General features: G+C 42.0%; 1 protein-coding gene across 1 annotated transcript in view; it reads left to right on the plus strand.

Annotated features, from left to right (window-relative positions):
* The first annotated feature begins 3,648 nt into the window (after window positions 1–3,648).
* Window positions 3,649–20,946, plus strand: part of ARHGAP15 (Rho GTPase activating protein 15) — a 454,296-nt gene continuing 436,998 nt past the window's right edge. Inside the window, exon 1 of the mRNA XM_045031797.1 lies at window positions 3,649–3,740. The gene's annotated coding sequence lies outside the window, so the exon portion shown is untranslated. The remainder of the gene's footprint in view (window positions 3,741–20,946) is intronic.

Below are 20,946 nucleotides of genomic sequence, written 5' to 3' on the forward strand. Positions count from 1 at the left end.
TTGTTAGATATCACAAAATAGCTTAAAATTTTCATTATTGCTAAACCACCTATCTATAAATTACAAAAGATTAGTGTTTTGCTGCTGAATTTTCAGTCTCTCTAATTTTTAGGCATTCACAGATGAAACGTTCAGATACCTTATAAGAAACAAATAGGAATCAAAGAGAGCTATAGTTCTTCCTATTTTCTGCTGTGACCCCCATAAAAAACCCCATATTACTTGTGAGTTTGGACAAAACTTCATATTTTTGGCTAATCAATTCACCTCCTCAGGGTGAAAATGGTTGAAATTGTTCCCCAGGCAAAATCAAATGGAGATTCCATCCTCTTGCAGCAAATGCTAGAACCCTGCGTGGGACCAGTGTAGAGTTCTGGAGTGCGACCAGAGGGGAATGGCAGTGGGTATTGCAGGGCAGGACAGGAGCACGATTAAATATAGTCTCACACAGGGCTCTACTGTCATTCATTGTAACCATAGTAATTTCCTCATCATCGCCTTTAAAACCTTGTGCAGTTCCACTCCTGCCTCCATCTCTGCCTTTGCCTCCTAATACATCCCGACCCAAGCCTCTATGCTTGGCCTTAAGGAACACTTCATCACCTCACCATTTTTCATGCTGCCTCTTATGCTCAGAACAGCCTCCTAATTCCAGTGTGACAAGTCAATCAGGGGTGGCTGGTCATTGCAGCCTTGCAGAAAGGTCAAATATGCAGCAGCCCTTCAGGGGGTTCCCTTGCAGTTTTTCTTCCTGGGAACTCTGGGCAGCTGTGCCACAGAGTAGACAAACTGTCTCTCTTCATCTGCTCCCCTGTGACATCCAAGCTGCCAAAGTTCTCTGATGACAAGGCCAAGAGGAGGAGGACAGAAAATGAAGACCAGGGTGGGTGGCAAAGGTTGAAAGGTGGGAATGGCTGAGGAGGGAGAGGATGGTAGGGAGGGACAGAAGAAAGGAGACTAATAGGGATGGTGGATCAATGGGAAGGATGTTCCAGTATCTTGTAACCATCCCTTGTCCCCCTCCATCCGGTTCCCTCTCCAGGCCACTCCACAAACTCCAATAATCACACTCTCTTCTCAGGGTGCTCCAGGCTCTCTCTAGCTCTTAAGAGTCCCTGCACTCCTCCAACCCCTCCCCTAGATCTCCCAAACCATCACCATATTTTCTCTTTATCTCCCAACCCCTTACTTGCTTTTGAGAACTTGGGCCGAGGGATGTGCTGGCTGCCCTTCCTGCAGCTCCCATTGGCCTGGAGTGGCGAACTGCAGCCAGTGGGAGCCGTGATCGGCTGAACCTGTGGACGCGGCAGGTAAACTAACCAGCCCAGCCCATCGGGGATTTCCCTGAATGAGCGGCGGAACGGCTTTGAGAACCACTGCTCTAGACTCCCTCCACCTGATTCTGATGGACTAGAATTTTACTCACAGTCATCAGGTGTTCTGTGAGCATGTGATGTGTGTCGGGAGGATAGCTGGGAGCTAATCTTTCAGTGGCTGAAGACAAAAAACCCCCACAATATTATAACCATTCTGCCAGGTGGAGCCAGTAGCAACCAGGGCCGGGTTGAATATCTAGGGGTTCCTGGTCAACAATAGGACACAGAACTAGCTTGACCCTTCTCTCCCCCCCCCCAGTAACCTGGGAAAATTACACACCACCCCTGGTTGCCTCTGAGAGGTGATACTTCCCCACTCACAAGCATAGAGTCTGAGTGTAGAAAAGAAACTTTTAATGAAAGGAAGGAAGACATCTGACATTAATTAGGGATAATGCCACAAGCAGGATTCATAAACATAATACTGTGAGCAGGACACCCAGCCCAGAGTGTGTGGGGCAGTGCCTTCAGCCTCATGTTCTTGAGTTCCACAACCAAAATTTCCTTTACGGTGCCCCTCTCTGATCCCACACCATACCCCACTCAAAGTGATTGTCCTTGGTCAGAGGACCCAGGGTTCAGACATACATCTGTGTGAGTTCACCTCCCATCCAGGGAAGAAGGTACCTGGCTTGCTCTGCCATCTGGCCACCCTGCCAGCCGCACCCGCTGGCCATCCATCAGTCACCTGCTGCTGCCACCTGCCTTTCTGCTCTGACCTCTGCAGGTCAGTCTCTCAGTGATAGCCAACTCTTAGTGATTTTCAGCTCTTAGGAGGCTGAGTAGAAATGCTGTCCCACCACAAGTGATTTCAGCCCCTGGTAAAGTAGTAAAGGACTTAATGTAACAAAAGACTCCCAATGGAGCCTATTTAGCTCTATCTTTGAACAGTGGGGAGGAACAAGTTAAACCAGACCAAGGACCCTTAGGGAGAGTCTATGTCTCCTGTCTGGGACACCTGTCACCGCCTATCTTACTTTGATAGGGGTCTGGCTTTTGAGTCCCTGGCTTAACAAAGTCCTTTCAGCTGAGGGTGACTTCCTTATTTGGGACAATTTGGTGACCTCCTTATTTGGAACAGGTTAAGAATAGTTCTGCTCCCCTTTACTCATACAATAAAGACAGCAACATTGATAACGCCACTTTACTGCCCCTGCATTCAGTACTAAAGTGATTTGTAACCCAGCACCAGCCAAAGCTGATCACTTGGAGCTACACAGCTCCTGTCTACTGGATACCTACGCACAGTAGGTATGTTCATGTAAATAGAGTTTGCTCCTAAAGTCTCTTTCCCCTCCCCAGCTAGCTGTCAGGGGAGAGTTCGTTCAGACCCTGCTTACAATATCCTACCAAGAGCATCAATAGAGGGTTTTGCAGACTGTCCTGCATTGTCTGAAAGGGCCAGACTTTGCAATGATTTTGATGACCTTTTATAACCATTCAGCAAGAAAATAAGCATTGATAATGCAATGGAAGAAATCTCATCCTTCTCTACTGAACAGAGAAAAGTAATTTGTGATGGAAAGTGTGGAAGCTATTTATGGAGGTATAAAGTAGTGAAGTGGGCTTTTGTGGAGTTCTTAAGATATAAATTGTCCAAATTTCCGTTCCTTAGATTCACCCTGTCTGGGTGAGGAAATAGTGTTGAGACTAACTATAGGAAGTAATCCAGACAAGCAGATGTGCTTGCTTGGTTTTCTAAGAACTAGCACATCGGGATGTGTTAAAACAAAATATTAAAGAAACAGAAATGTTTATCAATGTGGTTTTAACCAGCCCGAAGTTGAAACAGTAACTTCACTAGTAAACCTTCTGAGTACTTACTATGGTTGGAATTACTGTTTTATAGACTCCAAGTGACTGCATGGTAAGCAACATGTTTGTTAAACCTCCATTTGAAAAACGCATGAGTAGATTTGTTGCAAGCTTTTTATTTTAGCACTCAAAGCATTTACAGAAGGTAAGAAAAGGGAAGTTGTCTTAGGGCTTAGCACAATTCCTCACAGCATTTCCTCTTAAACCACATATTTACCTTCTGCAAAAAGTTAATGCTATTCTCTACATGTATAGAAATTTTAGCTGAAAAATCTGTTTTTGTGCTGCCTGTTATCCAAGACACAAGGTTTTCTTCTATAGACGTAGATGCAAGTGACTTATTGGTATGGTGGTTAGCTCCTGCTTTGCAGGAAGTGGTTTTATTTTACTTTTTTCCTCCTGCTTTCTTTCTCTTTATAAGCTGAGGGAGATTAAACCAATTGCACCCTTTAGACATGTGACCTAGATGGTTTCCGTTTTTAGAAATAGTTAAACAGTTGCAAGTTGATGGCAGTTTTAGATAAGAAGAAGACGTCCATGATTCTATAGGTAAGGAACCTTACATTAACCTTAAAGCAATTTATTTTATTCCTCTTGGCATTATTTGTTAACTTTAGTATTATAAGCATATGGTATAAGGAACTGTGAAGGGTGCACACAAGTATATAGTCATTAAAGGGCCAACACTAGCCCTCAATTACATTCACACAACTGTGTAATTTAGGGCAGAGTTTGGAACTTTATTGTTTAGGGCTAAACTGTTCTAAAAAGGGAGTAGGGAGAGTATAAATAGCCTTCTCCTCCCTGTGAAAGCTATTGCGTTTATTGCATGATGGGGTCATGTAGCTCTTTGGATGCCAGGAGTTATTGTTACAGTCTTTGTACTGCAGTGCAAGGATGAGAGAAAACTGTAGTCCCTGCAGTCTAATGAGCCAAGTGACTACTCTCTCCTTGTAACACCTCATGCGCAAATCATCCCAAAGGGGGTGAGAGAGAAGCAAGGCTATAACTATGGTCTCTCCTGTGCTGGCTGGAAAGGGAGAGAGGAGAACATTGCACCATTACAAGACCACACTAGCGTATTTTGGGAGATCTCCCACTTTTAAATTATCACCATTGCAGCAGCACCTATGATAGCAACAGTGGGAGTGCTAATGCAGATAGAAGACAAGTGTTTTTAGGTCTACATAATAGGGTGCTAAAACATTTGTGCCCCATCTGCATTAATGTTCCTATTATCATAATAATAGAGCTGCTTCAGTGGAAATGCAATGGTGGGATACTTCCTGGAAGACTCTAATGTAGACAAGGCCAATTGGATGATGCATTATATACGTTCTTTCTGTAGTTTGATCTACTTAGAGAGGGGCTGTTCTTCCTGAATCACAGTCTCTCCCAGAGCTTCCGTTTGGGCCATATTGCTCTGTATTGCCCTTAGCATGTGCTGTGTATAAATCTCACAATCTGGCCCATAATCTTATTCAGAGAAACAACTAATCAGCAAGCGGTACAAATGACACAATGTTATGTTTTAATGATGGTCAGCATTCTAAGATTTCATGTTGTGGGACAATATAATAAAGGTTTGTTTTTGGTTACTTTGCATATTATGCAAAACTCAGTCACGTTTGTAACTGACTGTCTGATCACAAAAAATAGCTTGGTTATTTTCTGGAAATTTGGGTGATAGCTGAGAGAAATCATACATGATTTGAAATTCCCTTTTTCAATTTGCATTGCAAACTGTTTTTATCATCACATTATTGCTGTGATGACAACCCAAAGTTTCTGAACTCTTCAGAGACAAAAGCATTCTGTGAATACTAAAGCAGGCAAAGACAAGTAACATAGTTTATATAAAAAGAATCTGTATTTGTCTGTTTGATACTTGTAATGTTTACTGTTGCAATGTGCTATTGGTCATTTGAAATTCACTTTTTTTGAGAGCTGCAAAAATTGTTTGAATTCACAAACTTTTTTTCTTTCTTTCCCCTGTAATTTAACCCACTTTTCCCAAGGGTAATTCAGCTTAAAACATCGTTCCCCCAGAAAAAAGAGGTCTGTGCTCTGTTTTCCAGATGGAGGATTCCCATCCACCCAGTTACACCCTAACCTATGCTGGTACATATGGGTGCTTATATAATACATGATAGATCATTCTCTGCCACATGTATAACAATATCTACATTATCATCCTATATTTAGAAGCTACTGCCATACCGAGATCTCTAAAGTGTGGCAAATGTTGAGTTTGTGATGGTGTCTTCTGTGTATCTTAACACAGGGCAAAGTCATAGCCTCTGTGAGGCTGCTACTCCACTTGCGCACAGGTGAATGGACAATGGGTGGATCAGTGGGAACGGACAGGTACCATTGACTGTGCCCCACTCTTTCCCCACAGTGCTGGCCAATGCAGGTAAACTGGTGTGAGGAGAGAAGTAACTAAGTCATGAGCTGGTGTAGATTATTTCCACTCTGGAGCAAAAAAGGAAGTAAGAGCCAAGTTGTGACTCTGGTCTTCTCCTAGATAAGCACGATTATGTGTTGCCCCCTACTTAGCGCAACAGCCACAATCTAACCCACCTTGATTTTATACAGTTGTACAGAAGAGCTAGGTCTGATGCTAAGATTTGTTACTTGTCCCCAGCTAGAGAGAGAGAGAGCTCCCAGCTAAACTTTCAGGCAGTACGCAGCCTGATAAATTCACAGCGCCTCACCCCTTTACTAGTTCTTCCAAATTATGTGTTGGCTACACTCTGCATAGATTTCGGAGTTTGATTCAGAGGTGGGGAAGGCCTCTGGATTATTGGAATCACAGGCACCTGATGGACTATCTCCTGTTGGCTGGTCAAATGCAATGTCCTCTGGGTTCTTTGAGGCTGACCACCTGCAATTCTGATCTTTTCCCATCTTTCTATAAGCAAGTGTTATGGCTGTGCCTCAGCCAGGGAAGGCTGCTAATTGTTCTTAAACTTGCAGAGGTCTATCCCCTCCTCCAGAAACCGTCTCTTGATGCTGGAGTGCTTGGGTCCAGTCATACACAGAAGAATGCAGACAATCTGCGAGAATGGACATATATGTTATCAATGAGAGATTTGAAATGCGGCACCTCTTAAGCTCTCCTGACTATTCAGCATATATATAATGCCTTTTGGGGTGATTGTTTTAAAAGACAATTTAGAATGCTGTGTAATTATGGAAGCACTGGTTGCAGTTCCTTTAAGGCTGTGTTCCTGTTTGCACTTAAATTATTTTCTTTTGTATGAAAAGTACAGTGTATTCTCTCTAGACTTACAGGACTTATTCTTTGAGTTGAGAACGTACAGTTGTATATCTCTCAGCCTGGTCTCAGTAGTCCATTCTCTCCACTGCTGGTATCATTCCCTGGATGCATCAGAACCTACAATTGTTACTGGTGGAAGTTGTCTATATGAAGCAGCTTTGGTCTTCTTTAAGGTTTTTCTTCTTAAGGGGTAGTTCAGAGGCAGTAAGCCAGGTTAAGGATCTCAGTTTAACTTCTGGCCATGCTTCTTCCATGGTATGCCAACTGCCCTACATAGTAAAAAAGTGATTTTTCTAGTTGCATAATTTGCCCAAATCTGTGTCCTTATTTGTCCTGTGGTGACCTTGCAACAGCAGCAGAAGCTGTTGTGACTGAGGCCTAATTATAGTAATACCCTCTTAGCAAGGCTCACAGCAGGGGTCTCTGTTACTTCCAGCTTGTTTAGAATGCAACAGCACATATGCTCTTTGTCTGAACATGTTATAGCTGCCTTGACTTCTTTAAGTTAGGGGCAGGTTGACTCTAAGGCCTGGTCTACACTAGGGGGTGGGGTTCAAACTAAGGTACGCAAGTTCAGCTACGCGAATAGTTAGCTGTACTTAGTTCGAAGTACTTACCCGTCCTCACGGCGCAGGATCGAAGTCCGCGGCTCCCCCGTCGACTCCGCCACCGCCGTTCACGGTGGTGGAGTTCCGGAGTCGACGGGAGCGCGTTCGGAGTTCTAGATGAGACGCGATATATATCGAACTCCGAGAAGTCGATCGCTACCCGCCGACCCGGGCGGGTAGTATGGACGTACCCTAAGTTGACACTGCCAGCTTTGAATGCCCTTATCAATATAGCTCTGGGCTATACTGGGGAGCTCCCGGAACCTCAGTTTGACAGATATCTACATTCACAAAATATCCACTTTTTAGAGATGCCACTATCATGTATTAGGTCAACAGGTGATTGTGCCTTTACTGCATTGGGCACCAGGGTGTGGAACTTGCGCTCTCCCCCACACACACCTTGAGGCCATCTTGGTCCATCTCTCCCTGATTTTGAAAAGCATCTCAACGATTTTTTTCCCAAAGGTGTAAATATTTTTTTCCAAAGGTATATTTTAGAATGAACACTGCTAGTCTCCCATTTCTCTCCCCAACTCTCATTATTATACTAGACCCTCTCGTTTACTAGTCTATTTGAATTTTAAGAATGTGGTTTTTAAAGTATGTTTTAGTGTCATGTAGGCCCAAATTGTCAATGCATCTCCTGCTCCAATTAAAGTCAATAGAGACTGCAAGTGCCCAGAACATCTAACTCAGGTCAGCAACCCAAATTAGTATTATTTGGAAGACTTAGGTCTTTAGCCTGTCTGTATCAGTTTTCCCACCTTTACAGCAGGCTTTACTCAGATGGGTTGTTGTTAAAATTAAAGGGCTATATAATAGATATTGGTATTATCTAACTGACCTTCTAAGACTTTTTAGGCTCACAAATTACTAGGCAAAATATTAACTAAGGATGCATATAGGTACTTTAAAAAGACTTCTTTAAAAAACACCTTAAGCAAGCTCAGGTCATTAGAGATTCTAGAGAAAGTGATTAATGGTTAGTTAAGACACTGACTTATTGTGGTAAAGTAATACATCTTCCCAACAGAATGGTCTCCCATTTGAGATGGAAGGGTATTAAATACCTGAGCTTTTTATAGTGTTACCCTAAATATACCTGAAAATATTTTATTTTTATTGTGGTGGTTCCCAGGGGCTTATGTCAAACTCAGCATCTTATTGTACTAACTAGGCACTTAACAAATGTATAAGATGACACTGTCCCTGTCTCATGGACCTTAAAGTGCTCCTGGAGTTGGGCCTGGCTCTGGTCTAACATATCTGTTTTCAGCACTATTGCAATATCATAACAAGAAAAAAAAAGATACAAGGCAGACAAATGAAAAGAGAGCAAGCCAAAAAATGCATTTTAAGTCTGTGCTTGCTCTTGTTCTTGTAATTTCCTTCCTCACCCCACCCTAAGCAAAGCTTGTGACATGGTGCATTCTGTTGCTGAATCAGATATCTCACACACAAATGTGTCGTCATGTTGCACAGAGAGGCTTAGCACCTATAGCTGTTTGCCAGCTAGCCAGCACCCTGCTAAACTCTTTCTTTCTGGGCAGTGGAGAGGGAACTATAAGCCATAGTTATAGTGAAAAGAGTGGTCCATGACTATTGCCGCTAATAATAATCCCAAACAACAGAATCAGTGCTTGAATCAAAGCCATTATTCTGTCTCTGGCACTAGTAAAATACTAATTCCATATAGTAGACCTAGTGTTTGAGCCAAAACCACCATTCTTACAGCTCCTCTTGATTGTGAGTAACTCTCAAATGGGCCACCTGTTTTTTTGGATCTGGGTGAGAGGTTGTTTGAGTTTGAATTAGGCCAGAATACCATCAGCAGATTTTATATTTTAGCTATTTTGAAAGAAAAAGAGGAGGAAGTGACAATAGGCCAATCGTTCCAAACTCCTATGACGGCTCTTCTTACAATGTCAGGCAGCACTGACCCTATGGCTGTTCAGAGCCAGCCCAAAGGATTTGGGAGTAGTACAACTCTTAGTACCTAGCACTCCCTTCCTTGTGGTAGTCCATTGGCCTCAATAAAGTAAGATATGGGGAGGGTGAGGAAAGTAACTGGTCCCCTCCTTCAGTTGATTCTTGCTTTTCCTCTGGCTCTTCTCTGAGGTTCTCTAGTGCTCCAGTGATACTGGTTTGAGTAGCATGCAGGGATGTTAGTTGAGGTCCCGCAGAGATAGAAGTCAATAAGTGTGGACAACTTTCTCCCTGATTTTTATAATCCTTTTTCATTATTGTATGTTTGGATCTTTGTAACACAGTCACTTCCTGAAGGGCAGCAGGATGAGGAGGTGGCACTTCACTAAGGCTATGTCTACATTATCGCAGTAAGTCAACCTATGCTACACAACTCCAGCTACGTAAATAACGTAGCTGGAGTCAGCGTACCGGTCGAGATACTGCGGGGTCTAAACCACGGGTGGTCAATGGGAGAAACTCTCCTGTTGACTTACCTTATTCTTCTCATTGGGGGTAGAGTACAGGGGTCGAGTGGAGAGCGATCTGCTGTTGATTTGGCGGGTCTTCACTAGACCCACTAAATCAACCACCGGTGGATCAGTCTCAGAGTGTCAATCCCGGCTGTAGTGTAGATGTAGCCTAATATGTGGAACACAAAATAATACATTAATCAAAGTGAAAATAATACATAAATACAAAGTGATTTAAAAAATGAAAAGGTTTCTTACACTAGCTATATTGTGTGTTCTTGTGTAGATACTCAGTGATATGCTGTTGCATACAAACGAGGAGAAGTTTTATTGTTCTTGGTAAATATGGTAACAGTAAAGTAGGACTGTGTATGCATTATGGTCCAGTGATTAGGACACTAATCTGAGACTTGAGAGACCCAGGTTCCATTCCTTAGTCTGCCACAGACTTCCTGTGTTGTCTTGGGCAAGTCTCTTAGTCTCTCTGTGCCTCAGTTCCCCATTTGTAAAATGGAGGTAATAAAAACCTCTTCCTCACAGGGATGTTTTGAGGATAAATAAATTAAGACTGAAGTGCTGTAAGATCTACTGATAGAAAGTGCCTTATAAGAATGAGGTGTTATTATTTCTTGGGTTCTTTGCTTTGTGCTAAGCATGCACACAATTAAAGAATATTTAATATTTTAAACATATACCGCCTTTAAAAATAACTCACTTCAGGAACCGCACCAGAGGCCCAATGGAGAAAAGCTGAAGCGGGACTGAGGAGCTGGCCAGCTTGTGATTTCATGGAAACAGTAGGCAGGGGACGGTAACTAGAAAAAAGGGAAGCAGGAGAAGGCTGTGACCAGGCAAGGAGTGAGGAATGTAGGAAATACATCGGTTAGACTACTGTTGCTTTTTTCAGGTTGGAAGTGGGAGGCACTTTTCTGGAGGAGTAGGAGAGCTGTTCTAGGAGTTATAACATAGGAGCTATTTATTGTAGGCAAGGTGGGGTAGGAAGAACTCCAGGTGGGTTAGTTGATTGGTGGTTTTTATTTGAGAGATTAAAAATTTTGTGTGTGCATGGGGGGATATTTGAGGTGTATCTAGCTGGATACCCTACCATTTATTCTGGACACCAACTGCAACTGGTAATCACATCAGAAAGAAAAAGCCTTTGGTTTCATAGCCATTTAAAACATTTGTATCATGTTTTTAAATACTTGGAAAAGTTTGTTCTTTTGCCTTTCCCGTGCAATAAACTTGGAGCCACCAATCTTACAGACCTTGTCTTCACCAGGAAAATAATGAGTTTTTAACTTGATTTAACTAAACTGCTTTGAAGACAGGGCAGTTACAATTATGGTTTTAACCTGTGTAAACTGCTCCTCCCCCTTTGGATTTTCCTCACCCAGTTAACAGGTTAAAACTACAGTTGCCTTATATTCACTTGGATTTTAACAGGGATTAGTTTAACTTGGGTTAAAACACACCCTTTTATCTAGTGAAGGCACAGCTATAGTCAAAATGAAAGTGAAATTTGTGCTAGCACACTTGTGAAGTTAGAACTTGTACAACACCGGAAGATCTTCTTCAGTCAAAGGAATATCTTTTTCAGGCTTTTTCATTCTTTATCGGAGGCTCAGTCTGTTGCATAATTCTGATTGCTTCATTCATCTGAAGTGCTTTGGTGCTAGATGTAAAATTGTGCCAAAATTCTCATCATCAGGTGCCTGATTCAGGTAAGTATCTATAGTTTGGGTGCTTATCTGAATCTTGCCCAGATAAATTTTGCAAAATGGGGCTGGGTATATTTCAAACCAGTTTTCTGCTTCTTGTTGCCACTGAAAATGTTGCAAAAACAACCTTTCTCATTATATTTCATTGGCTCCGCTCTGGTCTAGTAGCATGAAGGAAACAACACTTTTTTGAACAATTTAGAATCTCAAAAAAGGTACACAGTTCAACCTGGGTCTAAAAACTGGTGAAAATTCAGGATTTTTAGGACATCCAACTTCCTAGTGAAAACATTTCTTATACAAAACGAGACACTCATTTTTCAGTATTCTGGAACAACATTAATAAGTATCATATGCATGAGTAGTGAAACTTTTGTATTTAGATCTAGTCAGTCTTATATACGCTCGTTAGAATTTCATAATTTTATTTCTGTATTGATAGAGGGTTTTTCTTTCCCTTTGCTATGCATAGCTGAGAATATAGTTGTCCTGTAGTAGCTCAAACGCTATTGCCCAAGTTGATAGGAACACATTGATCAGCTTTTCTCTAGCTCTATCTGGTCTAGCATTAAACTAATTGGATCAATGTGATCCTAGCTTTGCTGCTGGCAGCAATTGTTACTGTCACCAGCATAATGGACAAACAATTTCTAGTTTGTTGAACATCAGCTGATATTTTTCCAGCTATTTTTGGCACTGAAAGAGAGTCAATATTCAACATATCTGGAGTATACTTTATGTAGTTTTCTCAACCTAATAATGGAAATCACCTTGGTTATGAGTCAGTTATATTAAGGTAAGACATTAAATATGTTGCAAACAGGAAGGACTGTAAGTAGCAGTTTGCATGGGGCGGGTTCTTTTTTTGCAATAGTTCATATTCACGTGGATTCTTTCTATTGCTTGTTATGTTTTTGTAACCTAGGTAAGCCACAAAAGTAATGTAACCCATATAGTACACTTTGAGCTTTGGGTTCTGTTTAAAAAACTGAAATATTAAGACCACACATCCCATAGGCCATTTTCAGTAAATGGCGAAAAAAGTAAAGCCTCAATGATTGTATCACATGCCGTGTTTTTGGACATTAGAAAAACTGTAAAACGCCTGATGCTTTAAAATAACCCTCATATGATATAATTCAGAACCAAGTGACATGTGTGCACTTATTTATGCAATAGTCACTTGTAGACATTAAAATTCTCTCTGACCCCATACTCTATAATGTTCCCTTTGTGCTATATACTAATCCTCTCCCCACTAAGTGTTGTACCAATATAATAAAAACCAGCAGGATCTTATTAAGAGGGATAAGGCAAAGATGCCACATTTATTGTAAATACCATAACAAAACAAAAGACAATGTTTTCCTACTTATTTCTATTACTACTTATTCCTTATACACACACAGACACAGACACAGACACAGACACACACACACACACACACATATTCATTCACACAATCATTCATTCAGGTTCTGTATAGATGTTATAGTTACCAGCCTAGATGTTGCTCATGCCAAGTTACTGGCCAGGTACCTTGGTCATGAGGATGGAGCCGAGTCTGTGTCAGATGCATCTGATGCTCCTGGAGGTTGGTATCAGAACCATAGACTCAAAGTCCTCAGTCTTTAGGGTCCAGTTTTATAGGGATTTTTCCCTATGTTAGTTCATAGGAGTTGCTTCATTTTGCTGTTGCTAAATCAATCAGCAGGTAGCTGGCTCCATTCTGTCAGATACTTGTTTAAATCAATCAGCAGGTGGCTGGCTCCATTCTGTCAGATACTTGTTTTTCCTTCCTTTGAGGTGGTGGGGGTCATCTGGTTGATCCCACTTGACACCTTCTTCAGCCAACACTGAATTCTTCAGACTGGTAACTCCCTAACCATTCATTCATTGTTTAAACTAGGCATGCATTCACATACATTCTCTATCTTAATTACATCTATTTCACTGTCTCTTTACCTTTTGGGGTGTTACCAATTTATGTGAGACTCCCTGTCTTTTAACAAGCAAAGATAAAGTGAGATGAAAACTTACAGAGGGTGGGGGTCTCTATCTATACACTATAACAGCTACTGTTTTGGCTTACTTAGAGATAATTAATGTTTAACAAGTTTTATACAAAGTATTTCTTTGAGCTTAACAAGTTTTATACCAAGTATCTCTTTGAGCAGGCTTTACACAGACACAGCTGGTGGCTTGCAGGTTAGAAGCTAAATGTTGGGAATCACAAATTTACTTCTAACATAAACCTTAAGTTATAAAGTATTAATTAACAATAAATCATTTCTCATATAAACCATGTTTAATATAAACCTTCTTTAATATCCCTACATAATCCCCCTTTTGACACTACGATATACATATATTCGTTAGTGTCACTTTCTATGTAACCTGTTTAAAAGAAGGTACTGTGAGGCAACATGGGTTTGTGATTTCAATCTATTGTACATTGTTTTTATCCAAAAGCACATGCTAAACATTTCAATAATACAAATACAATTTAATACTAAGACAACTATCAAGGGATGTAGCATTACTGATAAGATGCCAGTAGCGGTTGGGGACCATTCAGAGAATATATCATACCAGTGGTAGGTTATTTGTTTAGTAAAAACAGTACTGACATTGCATTTACATTTATCTACTGGGGGCTGCTAACACTCTGCCCCTTGATCTATGATCATTACAGTAGTTGTTGTCATGGTAGGGCACAGGTGATCTGTTGTAAACAAACCAAACAATTATAACCAGGTGAATATAACTAAAACCATTACAATTGACTAAAGACCAGCTATAACCTAAACACAAATCCAAACAATTATAGTTATAATAATTGGGAGTACAGTAAAACCATAACCATTACAATAATTGGGTACATTTGATGCTGCAATAGCCATCAAACAATAAAAGTTACTGAGGTTAGGACCTTTTTAAGCACACACAACAAATAAGATTTTGTAGGAGGACCACAGTTGTTATGCAGGGTTAAGCTGATTTGGACTTTAACATTTATTTGCTAAAATGTTGCAGAATTCCCTATTTTTAACAGTTGTACTTAAGAGGTTTTTGGGGACCTGAAAGATGGGGCCCTGCAATTATGGGCCAAGATCTTACAGGTTATGGGGACCCAAGAACTACCCTTTAGGACTTGGGGAAGTAGAACCAGAGTGTATAGAGAAAAGTGTGGAAAACCTAACAAAAAATAAACCTGATGCACTGGGGACCAAAGTCTTTTGGACACAAGTGGTGACTGATAAGTTGGATGGACATGGGGGAAGTAGAGAGACATTTGCTCTGTCTAGTGTAGTATATTTTTTTCTGGACCCAATGCTAGCACAGGACACCACTAGAGACAGACACAGAACATGCAACAGAGAACATGCAACACAGAACACTGAACACAGACTTTGTCGCGACACTATAACCATGGTATTTTATAACTCTTCAGCTGGTACCAGCTCTCCTGATGTTTTGGTTTTAGAGCCTGAAAGATAAAAGCTTAAAAATAAATTAGCACAGTGCTTCCACATGGCAGACCCTGCTTAGTCTCTGCCACAGTGTGTTTGGTACTCAGGGCTGCACAAATGCTAATTAAGTGGTGCAAAAGAAAAAATATTTTATTTTAAAATCCCCAGCCACTTTGCCATGGCCTGGAGGTCTGAGGCAGATGCAGGAATTCCCAGCCACTTTGCCATGGCATTCTGGCCCTGGGAGGAGGAATCTACCCAAATATCCCCCTTCCCACTCTCCAGAGGGGTCCCAAAAACCTGACCCTTTTGGGGTCTCAAATGTTCTTCTTCTGATGTTACTGCTGTTGTAGGATTTGAGAGTGCTGTTTTAACTTTCTGTACCCAACCTTAAGGGCACTTAACTGGGTTTGGGTACTACATACATTTTTTATTTCTCTGCTTTTGCAGCAGAGGCTTTAAATCTTGATGCAGTTTTTTGTTTTTACATTTTTTCAACAGTTGTGAACAACAACCAACAAAACAAAAAAAAAAACCAAACTGATAAATATTAAGCACTATAACCCTTAATTCCTAAAAGAGCAGCTTACAATGGTTGTTTATTTTCTTCCCATGTTTTTCGGGGGTCCCAAGCCTCTTTTTCCCAATGAGCCATTACTTTCCAATTTTCTACCCCTTTTTCCAATTGGGATAGTTTTTCTTTTAGAGCTATTTTCTCCTCTTTACAGGCTGCTAGGTGGAGGTAGCTGTCATTACAAGCCTTCCACAGCAGCCAGATCCCTGCAGCATCTCTTTTTACTGCATTTAGGGGTTTGCATATGAGGATATATTGGGCCTATCTATCCTCTAGGTCCAAAATGGTGCAGATATCTGCAAGGGCTTGTTCAGTCCAAGGACTGTGCCCATATCTTTGGAGAATTTTCTGAAAAGGCGTTATCTTTTTAATAAAAGGTGAGGTAGAAGCTACTTTTGACTTCATTTCTTCCTCTGGGACTGTGTTCCCTTGCCTTTTCTTAAACATTTTAAATTTTGTTCAGCGAGCAGCACTGTCTGGTCCCTGGGACCCTCTTGTTGCTCCTGATATATATATATATATATATTTCTTTTTCTGCTACCTTCACGGAGGCCAACAGATTTAGTTAACAATTTTCCTACTACCCACCCGGGGGCCAGCAGTTTTTGTTAACAATTTTACTTTTCCTACTACCCACCCGGGGGCCAGCAGTTTTTGTTAACAATATTTTCTTTTCCTACTACCCACCCGGGGGCCAGCAGGTTTTGTTAACAATTTTACTTTTCCTACTACCCACCCGGGGGCCAGCAGGTTTTGTTAACAATTTTACTTTTCCTACTACCCACCCGGGGGCCAGCAGGTTTTGTTAAAAATCTTATGAGCTCTTTATTTTCCTGCTACCCACACGGGGGCCAGCAGTTTTGGTTAACCAAGAACCATGCTCTGTAGAGCTGGTTGTGTGCACACAGAATGGTTTACAATAAGTGAGGCAAAAATACCAATAATCCCCCTTTCGCTATTCTCCACCAAAATGTTGTACCAATATAATAAAAACCAGCAGGATCTTATTAAGAGGGATAAGGCAAAGATGCCACATTTATTGTAAATACCATAACAAAACAAAAGACAATGTTTTCCTACTTATTTCTATTACTACTTATTCCTTATACACACACAGACACAGACACAGACACAGACACACACACACACACACACATATTCATTCACACAATCATTCATTCAGGTTCTGTATAGATGTTATAGTTACCAGCCTAGATGTTGCTCATGCCAAGTTACTGGCCAGGTACCTTGGTCATGAGGATGGAGCCGAGTCTGTGTCAGATGCATCTGATGCTCCTGGAGGTTGGTATCAGAACCATAGACTCAAAGTCCTCAGTCTTTAGGGTCCAGTTTTATAGGGATTTTTCCCTATGTTAGTTCATAGGAGTTGCTTCATTTTGCTGTTGCTAAATCAATCAGCAGGTAGCTGGCTCCATTCTGTCAGATACTTGTTTAAATCAATCAGCAGGTGGCTGGCTCCATTCTGTCAGATACTTGTTTTTCCTTCCTTTGAGGTGGTGGGGGTCATCTGGTTGATCCCACTTGACACCTTCTTCAGCCAACACTGAATTCTTCAGACTGGTAACTCCCTAACCATTCATTCATTGTTTAAACTAGGCATGCATTCACATACATTCTCTATCTTAATTACATCTATTTCACTGTCTCTTTACCTTTTGGGGTGTTACCAATTTATGTGAGACTCCCTGTCTTTTAACAAGCAAAGATAAAGTGAGATGAAAACTTACAGAGGGTGGGGGTCTCTATCTATACACTATAACAGCTACTGTTTTGGCTTACTTAGAGATAATTAATGTTTAACAAGTTTTATACAAAGTATTTCTTTGAGCTTAACAAGTTTTATACCAAGTATCTCTTTGAGCAGGCTTTACACAGACACAGCTGGTGGCTTGCAGGTTAGAAGCTAAATGTTGGGAATCACAAATTTACTTCTAACATAAACCTTAAGTTATAAAGTATTAATTAACAATAAATCATTTCTCATATAAACCATGTTTAATATAAACCTTCTTTAATATCCCTACATAAGCAAGTGTTATGCACAGGGATTGGTGGGGAGGGAAATGGAATCTTCACTTGCCAGGTCACAGAATGCCAGAAAAGAGCCTGAAGTCAATAAAAGTAAGTTTGTGGGGTTGAGCATTAGATCTGCTTAATTATTGGACTATTTGCTCATCACTGGGTCTACCACTGCTTGCTCGGTCCCTCAAACATTTCCCATGCTATTGTGGAAGAAGCATTATAGAGCACAGCTCTGTGGAAGGCACAGCATAGACCAGGCAGGGGTCGGCAACCTTTCAGAAGTGCTGTGCCGAGTCTTCATTTATTCACACTAATTTAAGGTTTTGCGTGCCAGTAACACATTTTAACGTTTTTAGAAGGGCTCATTCTAAAGTCTATAATATATAACTAAACTATTGTTGTATGTAAAGTAAATAAGGTTTTTAAAATGTTTAAGAAGCTTCATTTAAAATTAAATTAAAATGCAGAGCCCCTAGGACTGGTGGCCAGGACCCGGGCAGCATGAGTGCCACAGAAAATCACCTCATGTGCCGCCTTCAGCACGCATGCCATAGGTTGCCTACCCCTGGCATAGACCCTTCCTCGAGAGTCTGTCTCTCTGAGTATGTCTACACTGCAGCTGGGAGCATGCCTTCCAGCCAGGGTACACAGAGTTGCTCTCTCTCTGCTCAAGGTAGCACGTTAACACTAGCAGTGTGGACATTATGGCATGGGTGGCCACTCGAGCTAGCCATGTGAGCTTGAAACCAAGGGTCATGTTGGCTTAGACTTGAGAGATTAGTCCAAGCTGCTGCCTTGCCGAAATGTCCACATTGCTATTTTTAGCATGCTAGCTGGAGCAGATCTAGCATGACTCTGTGTAGCTGGGCTGGTAGGCAGGTTTCCAACTGCAGTGTAGAAATACACTCTGTGGCTTGCTCCCCTGATTCTGCTTCTTTTAGGGGCCTATGCACGCATACGTAGCTGGGAGGCAGGCTTTAGAGTTTTGTAGCTGGGACTGCAATCATAATACAGGTAAGACTCCAGAGTAGCACAAAGCCAGGGCCGCCCGGGGGGGGGGGGGCAAGAGGGGCAATTTGCCCCAGACCCCGAGCCCCACGGGGGCCCCCACCAGAGTTTTTCGGGGCTCCTGGAGCGGGGTTCCTCACTCGCTCCTGGGTGCCCGGCAAACGCTTGTGTGGCCGGGCGCAGGAGCTTCTGCTGCTCCAGGTCTTCGCTGGCGGGGGGTCCTTCCGCTCTGGGGCGGAAGGACCCCCCGCCGGCGAATTACCGCCGAAGACGGAGCGGGACCCGCCGCCGAAGTTCAGCCCGGTCTTCGGCGGTAATTCGGCGGCGGGGGGTCCTTCCGTTCCGGGACCCGCCGCCGAAGTGCCCCGAAGACCCGCGGCGGGGCCCCCCTCCGCCGAATTACCGCCGAAGACCGGGCTGCGCTTCGGCGGCGGGTCCCGCTTCGGTGGTAATTCGGCGGAGGGGGGCCCCGCCGCGGGTCTTTGGGGCACTTCGGCGGCAGGTCCAGGAACGGAAGGGCCCCCCGCCGCCGAAGACCCCGGGCCCCCGGAATCCTCTGGGCGGCCCTGCACAAAGCTGCCCTAATGCAGGGCAAGATCTGGGCCTTAGTCCTCTGTTTACACCTAGCAAGGGCAGCTATCACCAACATCCTATTATAGGACTACTGTTCACATCTCTTATCCTGTCCACAGTGTACCCTCTCTATTTCTCTTCCTTTACATCTCCTTTCACCTAATCTGGAGACAACCTGAACTACAGCTTTTGTAAATACACAGCTTTTACTGAATTTTCATATTTTTATCAAAATATGTAACAAGAATAAAAAAGGTGGGCACATGCCACCTACCTATCTTTGTCTAAATGTAAAGCAAAGAAGGACTGCAACAAAGCAGTCATTAGGTTTACTGTTCTTTTGTCTTAATTTTTTGGCCTCTTAAGATACTGTAAATGAACAACTAAAACAAATATCTAAATAACAAGCTACCACCAAACTATTCCGGGCAACAAACCACACCTAACATATTTTTAATACAATTGTTACCACACAGGAAATCACTGAATTGAAGAATAACAGTTTGCAAGTTATATTATTGTGTACATTTTAAAATATAGAGTATGTTGGCACCTACTCTGTGGAACAATAGAAAAGGCGTGGATGTAAGCTATATTCCAGATTGGTGCTGCAAGTCTCAAGTATGTAGGATGAAACATTGTGCTTCTCTTAAACTTTAGTACATATACACAGAATTGTAGATGGTGGTAGAGTTGGAAGTAGAAAAGAAGCAGACCAAAATCTTACTCAAAATACTATACAAAATACTATATAAATAGATATATACACATATGACATTGCCATCTTTGTCTTCATAGCCTTGTGGAAGAATGGATGGTTTGTTGGTTTTTCTCTCAAGAAATGTGGTGAGTCAGTGCTTAAGTCTGATCTAACTTCACCCCAGTTGTCTGCTATTGTAACTCCATTGACTTAGGTGGATTCAGTGGTGAGATCAGAATAAAGAAAAGGGTACTTGACTTCTGTAGTCATAATGTATTTTGAACAGATTATAAAGAAACTGTTAAATGGCAACAGAATCCCATAAGAGCTATAATGTCCTTATTCCAAGTGTGAACCATTAAGGATTTTTCCTCTACTTTCTTATCATGATTGAAAATTTGTATATTTACTTGCCTTCGTCTAGCTAGTCTTCATCCTGAAAAGAATATATAATGTTTAAAAACTGCAAGAGAGAGAGAGAGAGAGAATGAAAGAAGTTGAAAATAGCCTTCCTATATACTAGATCAGTTCAGAACCTTACAGAATAAAGGATTTGGTAGTTTGGGATCTTAAGTCTGCTTAAGGATAGTGTGGTATGAAAACATTTTATTATTTGTATTACAGTAGTGACTATGGGCCACCAGTCAGGATTGGGACCTCATTGTGCTAGGAACTGTGTAAATATATTCTAAAACATGGTCCCCAGGGCCGGCTCCAGGCACCAGCATTCCAATCTGGTGCTTGGGGAGGCATTCTGCAAAGGGCGGCTGCCCCTGTTGTTTTGCCCCCAAGCAGCGCACCGAATTGCCACCGCGGGCAGCAGGGGCAGTCCGTGCGCCTTTAGGGCGGCAGGTGCATTTCCGCGGTGGCAGCAATTCGGCGGCAGCTTCTATTTAGCTGCCCGCGGCGGTTTCAGCTAAACATAGAAGCTGCCGCCAAATTGCCGCCACTGCAGAAACACGCCTGCTGCCCTAAGGGCACACGGACTACCCCAGCCGCCCGCGGCGGCAATTCGGCGCGCTGCTTGGGGCAGTGAAAACTGTAGAGCCAGCCCTGATGGTCCCTCCCATATTCTGCATGGATTTGGTCTTGGCCCAATGCTGTTCAATATCTTTAACCGTAATCTGGAAGAAAATATAAAATTATTGCTTTTAAAAGTTGCAGATGATTCACATTGATGGAGTAGTAAATAACTATGGGAACAGATCAATTATACAGATCCAGCTGTATTACTTGGTAGGCTGGGCTCATTTGAACAACATATGTTTTAATATAGTTACATTTTAATATGGCTAAATGTCAGTCACACTTACAAGATGGGAGACAGTATT

The sequence above is a fragment of the Mauremys mutica genome, chromosome 10 (assembly GCF_020497125.1).
Source record: "Mauremys mutica isolate MM-2020 ecotype Southern chromosome 10, ASM2049712v1, whole genome shotgun sequence".
In the NCBI taxonomy this organism is placed as follows: Eukaryota; Metazoa; Chordata; order Testudines; family Geoemydidae; genus Mauremys; species Mauremys mutica.